This window comes from Salmo trutta, chromosome 28, assembly GCF_901001165.1.
Source record: "Salmo trutta chromosome 28, fSalTru1.1, whole genome shotgun sequence".
In the NCBI taxonomy this organism is placed as follows: domain Eukaryota; kingdom Metazoa; phylum Chordata; class Actinopteri; order Salmoniformes; family Salmonidae; genus Salmo; species Salmo trutta.
In genome coordinates, this window is record NC_042984.1 from 27,142,905 (window position 1) to 27,163,855 (window position 20,951).

Genomic DNA, 20,951 nt, shown 5'->3' on the forward strand with positions numbered 1-20,951 from the left:
ATTCTACAATGTACAATCTACAATGTAGAATAATAGTAAAAATAAAGAAAAACCTTGGAATGAGTAGGTGTGTCAAAACTTTTGACTGGTACTGTACTTTCAGGGTAAGAAACCATCTAACATTAAGTTGTAAAATACTGAACATTTCTTAAAGATACAGTATTGAAGAATATTTCAATTATTTCTCCTTTTTTAAAAGGTGCCTCAACCACAGGAGGTTGGTGGCACCTTTATTGCGGAGGACGGGCTCGTGGTAATGGCTGGAGCGGAATAACCCCATAGTGGAATGTGCCACTACACAAATTAGGTATTTTTAGGAGAACGATACCTCTTAGTTTTGTGATTCAGAAGTGGGTGGTTTCCACAACCTGTAGCTTTTCAATTCTCATTTTGCCATTGAACGATTGGTCATTAAACACTGAACGTTTTATGTCCTTTTATATATCACTGTGTCTTAACTGAAAACAATGACAAGATACTGGAGAATTTACTTAATTATTTACATATGCATTTTTTAGGGCATTTTAGCTTTTATTCAGACAGATTAGAAACATGACCCGCCAAGCCGCACTTCTTAACACCCGCTCGCTTAACCCGGAAGCCAGCTGCACCAATGTGTTGGAGGAAACACTGTTCAACTGATTACCAAGGTCAGCCTGCAGGCGCCCGGCCCGCCACAAGGAGTTGCTAGAGCGTGATGAGCCAAGTAAAGCCCCCCCGGCCAAACCCTCCCCTAACCCGGACAATGCTGGGCCAATTGTGCGCCGCCCTATGGGACTGCCGGTCACGGCATGTTGTGACCCAGCCTGGGATCGAACCCCTGTATCGAGCCTGGGATCAAAAGCCCCTTCAAGTGAAGGTCAAGCAAATCCTAGAGAAAGCAGACTGTATTGTAATCATCTCTGATGGGTGGTTGAATGTTCGTGGACAAGGAATATTTAACTACGTCATCTCCACCCCTAAAACCAGTATTCTATAAGGGCACAGACACAAGGGACAACAGACACACCGGTCTCTACATTGCAGATGAGCTAAAGGCAGTCATCAATGACCTTGGACCACAGAAGGTATTTGCACTGGTGACAGACAATACTGCGAACTTGAAGGCTGCTTGGTCTAAAGTGGAGGAGTCCTACCCTCACATCACACCCATTGGCTGTGCTGCTCATGCATTGAATCTGCTCCCCAAGGACATCATGGTACTGAAAACAATGGATACATTCTACAAGAGAGCCAAGGAAATGGTTAGGTATGTGAAGGGTCATCAAGTTATAGCAGCAATCTACCTCACTAAGCAAAGTGAGAAGAATAAGAGCACCACATTGAAGCTGCCCAGCAACACCCGTTGGGGTGGTGTTGGCATCATATTTCACAGTCTCCTGGAGGGGAAGGAGTCTCTCCAAGAAATGGCCATATCACAGTCTGCTGATATGGACAGCCCCATCAAGAGAATCCTCCTTGATGATGTATCTTTGGAGAGAGTGGTAAGCAGCCTAAAACTCCTGAAACCTATAGCAGTAGCCATTGCACGGATTGAGGGAGACAATGCCATCCTGTCTGATGTTCAGACTCTGCTTGCAGATGTAAGAGACGAAATCCGTACTGCTCTGCCCACTTCACTGTTGCTCTAAGCAGAGGACACTGCAGTTCTTAAATGCATCAAAAAGCGTGAAGACTTCTGCCTGATGCCCATACACGCCGCAGCGTACATGTTGGACCCCAAGTATGCTGGCAAGAGCATCCTGTCTGGTGCAGAGATCAACAAGGCCTATGGTGTCATCACTACCGTGTCTCACCACCTTAGCCTGGATCAGGGCAAGGTTCTTGGCAGTCTTGCGAAGTACACTTCCAAGCAAGTGCTTTGGGATGGAGATGCAATATTGCAGTCGTGCCAACATATCTCATCAGCCACCTGGTGGAAGGGACTTTGTGGATCTGAAGCCCTTTCCCTTGTTGCCTACATCATCCTCCAAATCCCACCAACATCAGCCGCAACTGGTCCTTGTTTGGGAACACACACACCAAAGCACGCCACAGGCTGACCAATACAAGGGTTGAAAAATTGGTAGCCATCCAGGCAAATTTGAGGCTTTTTGAGCCTGACAACGAGCCATCCTCAACAAGGTTGGAAAGTGACAGTGAAGATGAGGCCTCAGACTCTGATGTTCAAGAGGTGGACATTGAGGAGGTCCAAGGAGAAGACATGGACGCCTGAGAGGAAGACAACCAAAGCTTAGTTTCTAGACTATCATTTTACAGATGTATGTTGAAAACGTTTTTGGGAGATGCGATGGATCATTGGGGATCATTCAGTATTCTTTTTTTTTTGTTCAGTGAAATCATCCCATGTGAAGAGTCTACTCATTTAATTAAAGTTCAATTAGTAACTAAATTGTTTTTTTTTCTATTAGAAGGATTTAATCCTGTGCAATTATTTCTACTTATGATAAGGTAAAAGGTTTATGTTTCTGTCTCCATATGATATGGTAAATATATCCAATGCAAAAAACATCTACATTTAAATGGTATTAATATTAATTTTCATATATTTCCATTAATTCCCATATATTCCCGTTAATTCCCATATATTCCCGTTAATTCCCACAAAGTTTCCACCTCTGAAAATTCCCCAAAATTTGCAACCCTAGTTGCAACCCCCCTTTTGCAATCAGATCAGCCTCAATTCGTCGGGGCATGGACTCTACAAGGTATTGAAAGCGTTCCACAGGGATGCTGGCCCATGTTGACTCCAATGCTTCCCACAGTTGTCAGGTTGGCTCGATGTCCTTTGGGTGGTGGACCATTCTTGATACACACAGGAATATGTTAAGCATGAAAAATCCAGCACCATTGCAGTTCTTGACACAAACCGGGTGTACCTGGCACATATTACTATACCCGGTTGAAAGGCATTTTGCTTGTTCACCCTCTGAGAGGCACACATACACAATCCGTGTCTCAGTTGTCTCAAGGCTTAAAAATACTTATTTAACCGGTCTCCACCCCTTCATCTACACTGAGAAGTGGATTTAACAAGTGACATCAATAAAGGATCATAGCTTTCACCAGGATTCACCTGGTCAGTATATGTCATGAAAAGAGCAGATGTCCTTAATGTTTTGTACACTCAATGTATGTGAATATTAGGCACCTCTAGTATACAAAATGAATTGTACCGTAATGTGTAAAGAAGTCGCAAATAACTCAGTTGATAAACAACTTTCTCTCTTATATCCCTATAGGATCCAGCTGCCAAATGATTGCCCATCAAGCAGCCATGAGCAGAGTCCACACTGTAGCTCAACGGTAGGCTGGAGTTCAGACAGAGGTGCTGCCCAATTGACATGTGAGTCTTATTTCTCCTCTACAGTAATTCAGCATTTTTGCATGCTACACTGCCTTCAGAAAGTTTTCACACCTCTCATTTTGTTGTGTTACAGCCTGAATTTAAAATGTATTAAATGTAGATGTTTTGTCACTGGCCTACACACAATACCCCATACTGTCAAAGTGGAATTATGTTTTTAGACATTTTTACAAATTAATAAAAAATGTAAAGCTGAAATGTCTTGAGTCAATAAGTATTCAACCCCTTTGTTATGGCAAGCCTAAATAAGTTCAGGAGTAAAAATGTTTTTAACAAGTCACATAATATGTTGCATGGACTCTCTCTGTGTGCAATAATAGTGTTTAACATGATTTCTGAATTACCTCATCTCTGTACTCCACACATACAGTTATTTGTAAGGTCCCTCAGTCCCTCAGTCCTGTGCCTCGCAAAGAAGGGAGCTTATTGGTAGATGGGTAAAAATAAAAAAGCAGACATTGAATATACCTTTGAACATAATGAAGTTATTAATTACACTTTGGATAGTGTATCAATAGACCCAGTCACTACAAAAATACAGTTCCTAACTCAGTTGCTGGAGAGGAAGGAAACTGCTCAGGGATTTCACCATGAGGCCAATGGTGACTTTAAAACAGTTACAGAGTTTAATGGCTGTGATAGGAGAAAACTGAGGATGGATCAACAACATTGTAGTTACTCCACAATACTAACGTAATTGACAGAGTGAAAAGAAGTAAGCCTGTATAGAATACAAACCAAAACATTTGGCAAATCAATTACATTTTTGTCCTGAATACAAAGTGCTATGTTTGGGGCAAATCCAATACAACCAATTACTGAGTACCACTCTCCATATTTTCAAGCATAGTGGTGGCTGCATCATGTTATGGGTATGCTTGTAATAAAAAATAAACATAATGGAGCAAGGCACAGGCAAAATCCTAGAGGAAAACCTGGTTCTGTCTGCTTTCCACCAGCACAGTAAAAATCCTAGAGGAAAACCTGGTTCTGTCTGCTTTCCACCAGACACTGGGAGATGAATTCACTTTTCAGCAGGACAATAACCTAAAACATAAGACCAAATCTACACTGGAGTTGCTTACCCAGAGATACTCACAGCTGTAATCGCTGCCAAAGGTGATTCTAACATGTATTGACTCAGGGGGTTGAATACTTTTCTAACCAAGATATATTATTGTTTTATTTGACAAATGTTAGAATTTTTCATCCACTTTGACATTACAGAGGATTTTGTGGATCGTTACAAAAATCTATTTTAATCCCACTTTGTAACATACTTTCTGAAGGCACTGTATATGGGATTGTCATTGAATGTTATCTACAATGCTGCTCTCAAGAGAGTCTTGCCCTCACTGGTGTCAAGGTAAGTCAACACTGCATGTTAGATTTTGCAACCATACTATAGTCATTTGAATCCACTTCAATATAGCATACAGTGTTACACATCTTTAAAGAGTATCATTTTAGGTAAGTAACATGTATTAAGTGCCATTAAAGTGTCTGAATTGACCTGGCTATGTCTACTTAAACATGGGCCTGCTTTGTGATATTGCAAGCTATGGAGACTAATCATTGAGTAAGATACTTAAAGGAATAATCCACTCAAAAACTATCTTTTGGTATTTTTTTCATTAGTCCACTGTGATACAGTTCCAAAGATGTTTTGCATATCAGCAATCAAGTTTTCAAGATATAGGACTTTCAAATTGTAATTTGTCACTTATCATGATGATGCGTTTTGGCAAGTTGCAATTTGCTTTTTGAAGTCCTATATCTTGAAAACTTGATTGCTGACATGCAAAACATTTTGGAAATGTATCAACAATGAACTAATGAAAAAAATACCAAAATATAGATTTTGAGTGGATTATTCATTTAAGTGGGTTGGGAAATGCAACATTTCAATGAATAGACACTTATTCATATGAATTAAAAAAATTATGTTATGAGTGATTTGGATCGAGTATGTTCTTATTGCCTCTTTTTTTTTGCAACACATAAAAGCTCTTGTATAGTACAATATCGGTGTCTGTGCTCGGTGTTGAAGTTGCACCTCTGCTTCTTGAAACAACTTAATTGTCTCAAACATGTACGCAAGCAGCACACACGAGTCATGATACCCCAAGGCCTAGATTAATTAAGCTATGAAAGCCCATGAGCAGGGAGCATTCAGCAGGTGCCTGTTTGCCTTGGTATGGGACTTGCTTTTGGCAGTGGTGCAGTGGCTCATTATAAATCCATAATTAAGTTACAATTTTATTTGCTTTTTTAACATATAGTCATCAGGGATTGACATGGTTTAAACTCAAATTTTGTTAAGTGCACTCTTGGCTATATTGCTACGGTATGCCCTATTCTACTTCAATCATTTGACTCTTTATTGGCTTTGTGATTGAGAAGTCATGAAGGATAATATGGTCGTGCCTTCGTTGGTTTTGACCCTTTTCCTACAGGTGTTAAGATTCAAATTTGCCATCGAGTCGTTTCTGGTGAAGCTTACATTCTCCTGATTCACTCTTAATCCTAAACAAGCTGATTTGCCCACCCTCTCTTCACCTCAGCACAAAACAAACACAGTGGCCCCCTACCGGGTGCAGGGATGGTCTCCTGAACCCCTACTGTTCAACTCATCCTGTTTTGTGGTCTGTTAGCTGTACTAAGTGAATAGGGAAAGGCAGGTCTCTGTGGGTAACGTCTGTCTTTCGAGTCACCTGCCAGGAGAGAGAGAGGGTGAGAAGCCCAGCGGGGGGCCTCTAGGTGGGATGAGCTGGGCTGTGGGAGAGAATCCCCTGCACACTGGGTGGTCAGCCCCAAATGAGAGGCTCCACCAAACGGGTAACGTATGCCAAGAGCTTGTTCAGGCTAACCATGTAGCCTGTGGAGGGGGGATTGGGCAGGAAATTGAGGTTAATAAGCGTGCTGTATATTAAGCAGTGGTGGGGCGTCCCCAGCCCCTGAGTGCTCAGGTCCAGCACCTCTCTAAGAGACGTTGCCAGCGAACTACCGTTACATACACCCCAGAATACTTCAGCAGTTATGCAGTGAAATGATTTATTATGTAGCACAGCATACCATGCTCAAAAGAGGATTTGTTAGAAAAATGCATAAAGATAAACATTAGAGAACTACCGATAATCGGTCATGCCGATATTTATGGCCGGTATTAGCCTTTCTTAGTCCATCGGCTATCAGCCCTTGCTTATCAGCGCAGCCGATTTCCCTGCAAGCCGGTGCCACTCATTGCTAGTTAGCCTGTCCTCGAGGATCCTCTGGGCTGCTTGCTAGCTACCCACTTATGCTGCATATACATTTAGCACACTTTAATAATGCCACACGAAATGTAGGAACTTTGTAAGTGATAATTAATTTACTGTTAGGCAAAACAATGTCCAAACTGGGGTCCAGCACTTTACAAAGCAATGTAGGTTCAATACCCTAGAACTTTATTTGTGATAGTAATGCCAAATATGCTAATTTCAAAGCTGATTGTCACAAAACATTTTGTTAATTCACTGAGTTAGCTAAATGACTTGTCTTTCCCTTGCTGAGCCGAACTGCTGCCTGAGCCGAACTGCCTGGCTAGCTACATGAGACGCAATCGACCTTGTAGTATTTGAATTTTGTAGACATCTGCCAGAAGTAAATTCATCCACAAACACGAATATAATATCTTTCATATGACCACGTTTTCATGAATTTCATGATATAATTGTCATGTCCATTCAAATGACCAGGGACATGAACACGGAAGTACAGTATGACGTTGGAACGCATCACTTGCACATGGTATTTTCTATGAAAATGTTGTAGACCTAACATGGTCCCAAATGAAAGGGAAACAGATTGTTTGTCATCTGTAGCCCCATAGACGAATGAAATCAGCTCAATAACAGAATGTATGCACACAGTCCTATTGAATATGAATTCACCTGTATTGTGAATAGGTCTATGCCGTCAGGATTTACCCACTTTATCAAGAGATTTAACATTAAATAAATCATTGCTGTTATGCAGTTAGATGGTTAAAACAAAGTCAAATGGATTATATGGTTGTATAATTGATTTGTTAATGCTTACATGGCTGTCTCTGGGGAATATTTTGCCCCAAAAAATCGTTATCGGCATCGGCCCTTAAAAACCCACATTGGTCGTGCTCTAATAAACATCCATTATTTTTACCCATTTTGCATGCCTTATTGTCTTATCTGACAATATGAAACAGAACTAGTAATAATTTTGTTGTTGTTGCTTTATTCATCAAAAAAATATATGCAGTTCAAAGTTTGGACACACCTACTCATTCCAGATTTTTTCTTTATTTTTTACTATTTTCTACATTGTAGAATAATAGTGAAGACATCAGAACTATAGAACAACACATATGGAATCATGTAGTAACCAAAAAAGTGTTAAACAAACAAATCAAAATAGATTTTAGATTTGAGAATCTTCAAAGTAGCCACCCTTTGCCTTGATGACAGCTTTGCACACTCTTGGCTACTACATACTACTACATTTTTGGTTACTACATGATTCCATATGTGTTATTTCATAGTTTTGATGTCTTCACTATTATTCTTAAATGTAGAAAATAGTAAAAATAAAGAAAAATCCTTGAATGAGAAGGTGTGTCAACTTTTGACTGGTACTGTATATCCATTTTGTAACAAATACACAGGGAGAAAAAGGTGTAGATTCACGCGCAGAGTGCGGCAGGTGTTTATTTCGCCTTCAGCAGAAGGCAGGAATCGTGGTCACAGGCAGGCAATGGTCATACACAGGTAGGCAAACAGGCAGGTGAATCAAAACTAGGACTGAAGGCTATAACTGGTTCTCACAAACGAGCTAGGAAAAGGCTTAGTAGAGTCAAAATTAACAATACCTCACAAAGGCACAAACAGAATGAACTGAACTAAATAAGGAGCTGATGAGACCAGGTGAGTAACTAACACAGGTGAAATCAATGAACAAAAATGAAACACAGGGCTACGTTCAAAAACACAAAGAAACAGGGCTACGTTCAAGAACACAATGAAACAGAACACAAGGTTGACTAAGAAAATAAATACAGAACCTTACACATATCTTAATATCTGTTATTTGTATTCATTGCCAGTCTTTTTTTTATTTTAGTGAGGTATTTACTTGCCATCTACCTGCAATGTATGAAAAGTAATGATCCCAACACCGAGCCTTTTGGAAAACCACATTAACTTAGAGACTTATTTTTCCTATTTCACATTGCTTGCAAATGAGTAAGATTAAACCTCAGAGACAGATTGTCCAGGAAGACCAAGGAAATTTGTTCAGGTGAACGGAGTGGTCAGCAATCTCAACAGTTTTCATACTGTAGGTGTTCATTGTATATTACAACGCGCACTCTAGTTTGTGTAGTGCATAACAAGCCTTACCATTGAAACTCACGTCTTTCTCTTATTCTTTCCCCCACTGTGCTTGGCCCTAGGGAGAGGCGCGTTCAACGTGTTGTAATAAGGGTAGCTGATATAATGAAGGTCATTGTAATCAGAGCTAATGTGCCAAGGAGTCAAGACACTGTAGCTTTATTTGCCAGCTATGCCCAGCATTTTGTGCCCATGGGGATCAGGCTGATAGTGTTATCTTTGCTAACCTGACTCTAATACAGGCCTTGCTCCGCTGTTTGTGTCAGCATCGCAGCTGAACTTTTCCCAGTGATACGTTCTGTGTGAGGATGGGGCAAGGATTGGGCTCCACTCAGCTCCATTCTGGTTAAATCCCATCCCTAGGTGTTTGGCTACTCTTAATTCAGATATTTAGAGAGCCTAGTTCTCTCTCTCGCTCTGATTCCTTGGGAGGACAGCAGGGCCTTACATAGTCTTCCGTTGGATGTATTTGACATAAAAACAACAACATTGCATTGACGTCTGGTCTTGAAGACTTACGTTCAAGCGATGACCTCTAAATCTAATCCTCTCCTTCAGGATATGCAAATGACTCCAGTTCAAACTTGATTTGTTTTTGGTAGTCTGGGACACTGAGTGGTTTATTTTCAACTTTTACTCTGCAGTGTAAATATGTGAATAAGAATGCCTTCTTAAACCTAGACACTCTTCATATATATAGTATATTTTGCTTCAGCCTTCATTTTATTTTCTAATATATTTTTTAGCTCGTTTGAAATAACAGGAATAATGAGAAATACTGTATGCAGAGCCATGTGATTTAGCGAAACCAAGACTTGAACTTTGTCATAATGTGATATCTGAATGCGCCCACAGTGGGCCTCTGGGAATGATTGATGGTAGTTGTATTCGTATTCAAATATAGGCATTTATGTGGTTGTGATGAGAGTACAGTACTATATTTCTACCATTTCCATGATTACAGAGGAGAATGTAGCTACTGGCAGGGATAGCCTATTCCTTTCCTAATGTCCCATCTTTTAATAATTTATTTTCCAAAAGTAGTTTTAAAAATTGACTTTAACTGCAATGACATTTATTTGATATGTAAATTAACTTGCAATAGATTGCTTATTTGTCAAGCAATATTTGATAAGTTCAAGGAAATAAATATAGAAGGAATAGTGACTTAGGCCCCTTTACCAAATGTACGTTTCTAAAGGAAGCTACAGATCATTGTAGATTTTCTTGTTTTCACCATTTAGAGTTACACATCACATTTATCAAGAGTTTCCAAACTCCAATGTTTGACTCAGTATTCAAAACTCATACCAGTGGGCTACCCCCAATGGAAACTGAAGGTTGGCTCACAGCTCTTTCACTTTTCATAATTGCCTTTTTAACTTAACAGTGCATGCCGCCTTCTGTGACAAACATCAAAGGCCCTTCCTTATTCATTCGAGCACCTCCAGAAAAAAGAGCTGCCCATATCTAACCCCGTGCTACTCCCCTGGCCCTATCATTCAAACTTCCACCCCGGCTCTTTGTGGCTTCCAGAGGACCACAGTGAAATGATCTCTTTTGTTGCGCATCATTAGTTCCATCTGTTGTGCGAGCAGGCCTGTCTGTTCCGGAGCACGGCAACGTGATGGTCGCCAGGGGCGATCGGAGACGCCACTGTCCCAGCGGCTCGTGGCACGACCTCCTTTACCGCGGCTGCCTCCTCCACTGCCCCCCCACCGCCTCCCCCTCTCTCCTCCATGACACTTTTACTCTCTGTCCTCTGTGTTTACTTATTTATTTATGCATCTGGGGATGAACGTAATCACATACACTTTGTATTTCTCGATTGTGCATTGTATTGTTGGAACATGACTGTAAAGGACAGAAGTTAGCAAGGAAAGTGTTTTTGTTTCTCATGTGCTGTTATATAAAGGTGTGCTATACAGTATACTGTAATGACAAATACTCTTACTGGAGACACCAGATAAACAGATATAAAGTGGTTGCTCCACTAAAAGTTTTGCGATTATGCTGCAGGACTTAGAGGTAATTTGTGGTTTAGTACGGTACCCTGCGTCACCACTTAATTGCTCCAGACCAGCGCAAGGTGGAGTTAGAGTATGGATTATGCTTTGGGGTCCTACTGTGTTTCTAACGGACAATGAATGGGTGACATAAACCTAAGTAGAAACTGATAATTGTGCACGATTTCAGTATTACTTACTAAAACTGTTGTTACACAAAGGTTTTTATTATTTTATTTTGTTAGGATTATTTTGCTCTTACTGTGGTACTGTAGCTCACTCCCGATTGGTCACGTTGTACAGCGCCTGAGTGGCACAACGGTCTAAGACACTGCATAGCAGTACAAGCTGTGTTGCTATAGATGCTGGTTCAATACCCGTACTGGCCGCGACTGGGAGACCCATGAGATGACTGTAGGTTTTTGGTTTCTCTCCCTCTAAAAACAGATACATAATTCTAAATAACAAATTGGCTTTATTTACAAATTAGTAACAAGGTTCAAGGCATGAGGGCATGGGATGGGCCGCAGAGCCACGCAAGACGGACCTAGCCCATGGGGAAGGGAGGAGGAGGAAGGGGGGGGGTGGACCCCCACCCTGCCACACTGGATAGCACAGAGAAATACTTTAAGGGGCATTGCATGAATAATGGTGCTGACTAGGGAAATGTTCCCGCTGTTCTTAGTGCCAGTCTGCACGTTCAAACTAAAACAATGTAACTAATAATGGCATCGCTATGCTTTCGTTAATAAAATAATGATTAAAAAACTATTTACTAAAATACTATTTCTAAATAAAATAATTAGAATAGCCCATTATGGGCTATTAGCAGGACAATATACTTTTACCAACACCTCTCTGTATTTTGATACTTTTACTTTATTTTTTTTATTCGAGAGCCCTCCCACAGTCCCCCCCCAAAGAATAAAAATTAAATACAATTAATTCCATTCCCCACCCCAACAACCCCCCAATGCACCAACAACCAAGAGAATGAACTAAAGAGAAAAAAGGAAAAGACAGAAGAAAACAGCAAACAACAATGCAAAAATAAATAACAAATAATTTTTTTATAAAATTAAAACAAAGGACATCAAGGACAACTAAAATAATAACAGCAATGCCAACTGTATATGTTTGTGTGCATGTCTGGCACTATTACATGTACAGTTGAAGTCGGAAGTTTACATACACTTAGGTTGGAAGTTTACATACACTCAGCTCCACTAGTTTTTCAACCACTCCACACATTTCTTGTTAACAAACTATAGTTTTGGCAAGTCGGTTAGGACATCTACTTTGTGCATGACACAAGTAATTTTTCCAACAATTGTTTACAGAGAGATTATTCAACTTATAATTAACTGTATCACAATTCCAGTGGGTCAGAAGTTTACATACACTAAATTGACTGTGCCTTTAAACAGCTTGTAAGATTCCAGAAAATGATGTCATGGCTTTTGAAGCTTGTTGATAGGCTAATTGACATAATTTGAGTCAATTGGAGGTTTACCTGTGGATGTATTTCAAGGCCTACCTTCAAACTCAGTGCCTCTTTGCTTGTCATCGTGGGAAAATCTAAAGAAATCAGTCAAGACCTCCAATTTCCAAACGCCTGAAGGTACCACGTTCATCTGTACAAACAATAATAAGCAAGTATAAGCAGCCATCATACCGCTCAGGAAGGAGACGTGTTCTGCCTCATAGAGATGAACGTACTTTGGTGCGAAAAGTGCAAATCAATCCCAGAACAATAGCAAAGGACCTTGTGAAGATGCTGGAGGAAACAGGTACAAAGTATCTATATCCACAGTAAAACGAGTACTATATTGACATAACCTGAAAGGCGCTCAGCAAGGAAGAAGCCACTGCTCCAAAACCACCATAAAAAAAGCCAGACTGCGGTTTGCAACTGCACATCGGGACAAAGATCGTACATTTCGGAGAAATGTCCTCTGGTCTGATGAAACAAAAATAGAACTGTTTGGCCGTAATGACCATCATTATGTTTGGAGTAAAAAGGGGGATGCTTGCAAGCCGAAGAACAACATCCCAACCGTGAAGCACGGGGGTGACAGCATCATGTTGTGCGGATGCTTTGCGGCAGGAGGGACTGGTGCACTTCACAAAATAGATGGCTTCATGAGGAAGGAAAATTATGTGGATATATTGAAGCAACATCTCAAGACATCAGTCAGGAAGTTAAAGCTTGGTCGCAAATGGGTCTTCCAAATTGTCAATGACCCCAATCATACTTCCAAAGTTGTGGCAAAATGGCTTAAGGACAACAAAGTCAAGATATTGGAGTAGCCATCACAAAGCCCTGACCTCAATCCCATAGAAAAATTGTGGGCAGAACTGAAAAAACGTGTGCGAGCAAGGAGGCCTACAAACCTGACTCAGTTACACCAGCTCTGTCAGGCGGAATGGGCCGAAATTCAACCAACTTATTATGGGAAGCTTGTGGAAGGCTACCTGAAACGTTTGACCAAAGTTAAATAATTTAAAGGCAATGCTACCAAATACTAATTGAGTGCATGTAAACTTCTGACCCACTGGGAATGTGATGAATGAAATAAAAGCTGAAATAAATTATTCTCTCTACTATTATTCTGACATTTCACATTCTTAAAATAAAGTGGTTATCCTAACTAACCTAAGACGGAATTTGTACTAGGATTAAATGTCAGGAATTGTGAAAAACTGAGTTTAAATGTATTTGGCTAAGGTGTATGTAAACTTCCGACTTCAACTGTTTGTGTGTGTTCTTGTATGTGTTTATATGAATGAGAGTGTGTGTATATGCATGTGTACAAACACCTGCATGGCATCAGCTTCAGGCAAACTGGCATTCGTTGTAAAAACACTGCCCCTTAGTGTCATTCAAATGTACTTTTTTATTATGTTTTATTTAAACTTTTTTTTAAATCTTTGACAATCATTCTATGTCCCGCAAAGAACAGCTCCACTCCCACTTGTCTCCAATTCCACATCCCAACCCTCAGCTTCCCTCAGCCCATCCCATCTATCTCTGCTGGCCACCCTCTTCGCGTTTCTATACAACACATATCTTTCAACTATGCTGTGATGTTTAACGCACACTTTCAATCTATCTAATCGAATAGAATCCACAGATTGCGAGTTGAAGATAAATACTTTTACTAAGAGTATTAGTATATTAGTAATTGACTGACCCGGTCTCTCCAGATCTCCTAACAGTACTATTTCTAGGGTCAATTTTAGATCAATGCTAAGCGTTTTCAGCCATTCCTGAACCTGAGATCAGAAAGAGGCTACCTGAGAGCAATACCAAAATAAATGGACTATTGATTCTGTATCCTCACAACAAAATCTGCAGAGCTTCGATAATTGTATGCCCCAAATATTCAACATTTTGTTGGTGGCAAGAATTCTATATAATAATTTTAGCTGAAAAGCATGAACTCTTGAATCTTGCGTTGTTTTATGTATCAGCACATACACCCTGTACCATGGAATCGATACATCAAAAATCTCTTCCCAACTATTTAGCAATCTGTATGGCACAGTTGTCAACATTCTGGTACTCAAATGAAACTGGTATACTTTCCTATTTATGCTATTTTTATTTCTCTGCCAATTTTGATCCTTTATATTGGTCAGACAGACCAGTTCCCTACCTCCTCATTTGAGTTCAGCCATAATATTTGTTCTAATATTTGTTCTATCTTTTCAGGGGGATGAAATTGAAATTGTAGCCAGCTCTGCAATGCTTGTTTGAAAAAGAGAGATACTTTGAAAAAAGTATAATTTTCAATTAATCGAAAGTGAGACATGGCAATCTGCACAAAGGCAAAAAGGCAATTTTTAAGCAATGGATGAGCTTTTCTTAGTAATCTACTTGAGAACCATTTAGGGTTCAAGTAAAACTTTTGAATAAGTGAAGCTTTTATAGAGAGGTTTATTGCTTTTATATTTAATAATCTCAACCCACCCAATTCATGTTCATTATATAGATAGGCACACTTTATTTTGTCTGGTTTAGCATCCCAGATAAAGCAAAATAGTTTTTGCTCATATGATTTGAAAAAACAAATCATCAGGAGTAGGCAGCGCCATAAGTAAGTGAATAAACTGAGATATGACTATGGAGTTAATCAGGGCAACTTTTCCATGAATAGATAGGTATTTACCTCTCCATGGTTGCAGGATCTTGTCTATTTTTACAAGTTTTACATTGAAATTCATTGTGGAGAGCTTATTTATATATTTTGTGATATGAATACCAACTATGTCTACTTCACCATCAGCCCATTTTATAGGTAAACTGCAGGGTAATGTAAAGGTTGCATTTTTTAAAGATCCAATACGTAATATTTTACACTTATCATAATTAGGTTTTAGTCCAGAGAGTACAGAATAGTTATCTAGATCTTAAATGAGACATTGCAGGGATCTAGCTTGCGGACTTAATGTAAAACTTGAGTCATCGGCATACATGGACACTTTTGTTTTTAAGCCATGGATTTCTAATCCTCTAATGTTGTTATTGGATCTGATTTTAATAGCTAGTATTTCGATGGCCATAACGAATAGATATTGTGATAGCGGACACCCTTGTTTAACTCCTTGACAATTCAAAACTCTCTGAGAAGTAGCCGTTATTTACTATTTTACATCTGGGGTTACTATACATTATATTTACTCATTTTATAAGAGAATTACCGATATTGAAAAAATCCAGGCATTTCTAAATAAAATCCAGTCTTACTTTATCAAATGCCTTTTCAAAATTCGCTATAAATACCAGGCCTGGCTTCTTAGATGTTTCATGATGTTCTATTATTTCTAGTAGTTGTCGTATATTATCTCCAATGTATCGTGCATGTAAAAAACCTGTCCGATCAGGATGAACAATACCTGGTAAAACCCTTTTAATTCTGAGTGCTATGCATTTCGCTAGTGTTTTTGCATCACAGCATTGAAGTGTAAATGGCCTCCAGTTTTTTTAGATAGACTGGGTCTTTATATTTGCCATCTGGGTCTTGTTTTAAGACCTTCCTGCTGAGTACCTGACAGACTACCATTTCTATAGGAGTAGTTAAAACAATCTAACAATGGAGCTTTTAGTATATCAAAGAAGGCTTGATATACCTCTACCAGTATGCCATCAAGTCCTGGGGTTTTTCCAGACTGAAAGGATTTAATAGCCTCAAAAAGTTATTCCTCTGTAATTTGGCCTAGTTACTGATCTTTCTGTACATTTGTTAATTTTCCATTTTTTATATTATTTGAAAATAATTCCTTACCTTAATCTTCATTCAGTGGGAGAGGATGAGATGGAAAAGAGAACATCTGCCTAAAATAATTAGCTTCCTCTTGTAAAATATAATTTGGAGAATCATAGATGACTCCGTCTTCAGTAACGACTTTCTGCAAAGTATTTTTGTTAGCATTCCTGTATTGGAGATTGAGGAAAATGTTGTGCATTTTTCTCCATATTCCATCCAGTTTGCTTTATTTTTGTACTAGATTACATTAGATTGTTCATGAATAAGTTCCTCAACTTATTTTAGTTTTTCCTCTAACTTATTTTGTATCTCTGTAGTATTGTTTTTATTGCTATCTACCTGTACTGTTAGTTCATGGATTTCCCTTGTTAGTCTTGTCTCTTTAGCCAGAAACATCTTTTTTATTATTGATGAGTATTGAATTGAATGACCTCTGAAGGTACATTTAAAGGTATCCCAAACAATAAGGGAATTTGCTGAACATATATTATACTGGAAAAATTCAGTTATAAATTATTTTATCTTAGTTAAAAATAAGTTGTCCTCCAGTAAACTTTGATTCAATTTCCAACATCCCCGTCCATGTGGAAAATCTATAAGAGTTATGTGAATGCCAATTATATGATGATCTGATCGCATTCTGTCTCCTATTAAAACTTTTTTAACCTTTGATGCAAGAGAGAAAGAGACAAGAAAGTAGTCAAGGCGACTAGCTTGATTTAGTCTCCTCCATGTATATCTCACTAGGTTGGGGTTTTTTAGTCTGCAAATATCCACTATTTCTAATGTATCCATAATATTTGTGATTTCCTTAAGGGCACGGTGATGATAGTTTGTAGAGTGATGACCTTTACAGTCCATTGTGGTACTTAACCTCTACGGGCTAGGGGGCAGTATTGAGATTTTTGGAAAAAATATGTGCCCATTTTTAACTGCCTCCTACACCAACTCAGAAGCTAGAAATGCATATTATTGTTCAGGTTTGGATAGAAAACACCCTAAAGTTTCTAAAACTGTTTGAATGGTGTCTGTGAGTATAACAGAACTCCTATGGCAGGCAAAAACCTGAGAAGGTTTCATGCAGGAAGTACCCTGTCAAGGTGTTGTTGTTCTTGCTTCTGTTTATTGAAGAGTCAGGATCTTAGCTGTAACGTGACAATTCCTAGGGCTCCAATAGGCTCTCAGAACCCGGGAAAAACCTGAACGATGACGAGGCAGCCTCAGGCTGAAACACAGAATCCCCTTTTCCAAGTGTCCCATCAGAGGACAATAGAATTAGGCGCGTGCGTGATTCGACCCCGTGCAGTATTTTCCTTCGGCTGTTTAGCTAATTGCAGATTCCCGGTCGGAATATTATCGCTTTTCTACGAGATAAATTGCATAAAAATTGATTTTAAACAGCGGTTGACATGCTTCGAAGTACGGTAATGGAATATTTAGAAATTTTTTGTCACGTTCTGCGCCATGCGCACGACCGTGATTTACCATTCTGATAGTGTCTACAACGCACGAACAAAACGCCGCTGTTTGGATATAACGATGGATTATTTGGGACCAAACCTACATTTGTTATTGAAGTAGAATCCTGGGAGTGCATTCTGACGAAGAACAGGAAAGGTAAGACCATTTTTCTTATAGGAAATGTGATTTTGGTGAAGGCTAAACTGGGTGGGTGTCTAAATAGCTAGCCCTTGATGACTGGGCTATGTACTTAGAATATTGCAAAATGTGCTTCATCCGAAAAGCTATTTTAAAATCGGACATATCGAGTGCATAGAGGAGTTCTGTATCTATAATTCTTAAAATAATTGTTATGCTTTTTGTGAACGTTTATCGTGAGTAATTTAGCAAATTGTTAGTAAATTCCCCGGAAGTTTGCGGGGGGTATGCTTTTTCTGAACGTCACATGCTAATGTAAAAAGCTGGTTTTTGATATAAATATGAACTTGATTGAACAGACATGCATGTATTGTATAACATAATGTCCTAGGTGTGTCATCTGATGAAGATCATAAAAGGTTAGTGCTGCATTTAGCTGTGGTTTGGGTTTTTGTGACATTATATGCTAGCTTGAAAAATGGGTGTCTGATTATTTCTGGCTGGGCACTCTCCTGACATAATCTAATGTTTTGCTTTCGTTGTAAAGCCTTTTTGAAATCGGACAGTGTGGTTAGATTAACGAGAGTCTTGTCTTTAAATAGCTGTAAAATAGTCATATGTTTGAGAAATTGAAGTAATAGTATTTCAAACGTTTTAAAAATCGCGCCACAGGATTCAACTGGCTGTTACGTAGGTGGGACGAATTCGTCCCGCCCGTCCCATAGAGGTTAACACTGTGTTATAGTCTCCTACCATAATGATTTGATCATTTGTTGCCTATAAGTTTAATAAATTGGTATAAATGTTTTCGAAGAAGTATGGATCATCCTGATTTGGACCATATAGATTAACTTCTATGGGCTAGCGTCCCACCTGCGGGACACAGCCAGTGAAATATCAGGGCGGAAAATTCAAAAACAACAAAATGTCATAATTCAACTTTCTCAAACATACAACTATTTTACACCATTTTAAAGATAAACTTCTCGTTAATCTAACCTCATTGTCCGATTTCAAAAAGGCTTTACAGTGAAAGCAAAACATTAGATTATGTTAGGAGAGTACATAGACAAAAATAATCACACAGCCATTTTCCAAGCAAGGACATGTGTCAATAAAACCCAAAACACAGCTAAATGAAGCACTAACCTTTGACGATCTTCATCAGATGACACTCCTAGGACATTATGTTACACAATACATGTATGTTGTGTTTGATAAAGTTCATATTTATATCCAAAAACAGCATTTTACATTGGCGCGTGATGTTCATAAAATGTATTCCCACCAAAACCACCGGTGAATGTGCACATCAATTTACAAAAATACTCATCATAAACGTTGTCAAAATATATAACAATTATTTTAAGAATTATAGATAGACTACCCCTGGATGCAACCGCTGTGTCAGATTTTAAAATAGCACATTTTTCAATATTCTGAGTATATAGCTCAGCCATCACGGTGAGCTATTCAGACACCCGCTAAGTTCGGGGCAACCTAAACTCAGAATTAGTATTAGAAATATGCTCTTACCTTTGCTGAGCTTCATCAGAATGCACTTCCAGGACTGCTACTTCCACAAGAAATTTTGTTTTTGTTCGAAATAATCCATATTTATGTACAAATACCGTTTTGTTTGTGCGTAAAGATCACTTATCCAAAGGGATAACGCGCGAGCGCGGAACGAGAGACGAAAAGTCTAAATGTTCCATTACCGTACTTAGAAGCATGTCAAACGCTGTTTAAAATGAATCTTTATGGTATTTTTAACGTAAAATTGCAATAATATTCCAACCGGACAATAGTATATTCATTCAAGAAGAAAAAGAAGGAGGGGCGCGCTCGCAGGACCGAGCATATCCAATCCCTTTGTTGCCAGGCAGACCACTCAGAAACTGAGCTCCTATTATCTGCCCAGTGACAGGAAAATGCTCAAACCACTTTCTGAAGGCTTTAGACAGCCAATGGAAGCCTTAGGAAGTGTAACGTCCCCAATATAGAGAATCAAAAGAAGAACTACAATTCTCAGACTTTCCACTTCCTGCTTGGAATTTTCTCAGGTTTTTGCCTGCCATATGAGTTCTGTTTTACTCACAGACACCATTCAAACAGTTTTAGAAACTTCAGAGTGTATTCTATCCAAATATACTAATAATATGCATATTCTAGTTTCTGGGCCAGAGTAGTAACCTGTTTAAATTGGGTACGTTTTTAATCCGGCCGTGAAAATACTGCCCCCTAGCCCAGACAGGTTAATGAGCCAAATCTCTTTTTCGTCCACTTTCATATTAAAAAAGATCCACCTTCCTTGCGGCTCATTCCTGACTATGTGCACATTCAGATCGAAATTTTTGTTAATTAATATCATCACACCTTTTGAGTTCCTTTGTCCATGACAGAAAATTATTTCACCACCACATTCATTTTTCCACACAACTTCATCTAAGGATGTAGAGTGAGTTTGCTGTAAACAGTATATGTTATGTTCCTTTTCTTTTAGCATGTAAAGACTGATTTCTTTTTTTATAATCTGCTAAACTGTTACAATTATAACTGGCTATACTTATTTCAACCCTTACCATAACTAGATACTATTTTCAGTCTAAATTGACCATAATTAGTGCTTGTAAAGTTACTGCCATCAGAGGTATTATGGCGGTCAAAATTAGAGCTTTCCAAATGTCTGATATTTAGAATTCAAGAAATAGGTTCTAGCAATATTTGTTTGATTCCCTTGCCTGTTTGCCTGTGAGCCAATGCCACAGATGTTAGAAAATTGAGACAAGATATGTGTGTAGTAAATCTGAGTAGGTTGATGTGTATGATATTGGATGTGATTTGGTGAGAGTGTGTACAATGTCTGTATAAGAGTAAGACTATAATGTGTGATGTCCAAATAAATAATAACTCTGCCAATTTGCATGGTTGAGTGTCAATGTGTGTAACATGTAGTGTGTATAGCCTTAATATTCATGATGATAATTGTAATCCTTATTGTATCACTGTCATAGTTGCATCATAATTACCTTTAACCTTCATTGAAAAACACATCCCAGCAATTGACGTTTCACATGATCATGAAAGAGACCTTGCATTACTCTGGAGACAGCTTCACTACAGTACAAATGTCTTCCGTACAATATGCTATTATTCCCCAATGCCCCTATTCTGATATCTTCCCCGTGCATGTTGTAAACATATATAAACTTGTAGACAAATACATAAAAAAGATAGACAAACAATAAACATATTAAATTATAAAACAGTTCTCGACAATAGAGAGAGAGGGAGAGAAGAGAAG

The 20,951-nt window shown here is 38.8% G+C and overlaps 1 protein-coding gene across 2 annotated transcripts in view; it reads left to right on the plus strand.

Moving 5' to 3' along the window:
- Positions 1 to 20,951, plus strand: part of casz1 (castor zinc finger 1) — a 257,172-nt gene that overhangs the window by 66,296 nt on the left and 169,925 nt on the right. For both annotated transcript variants that reach the window (XM_029719434.1, XM_029719435.1), the window contains exon 3: positions 3,243 to 3,346. The gene's annotated coding sequence lies outside the window, so the exon portion shown is untranslated. The remainder of the gene's footprint in view (positions 1 to 3,242; positions 3,347 to 20,951) is intronic.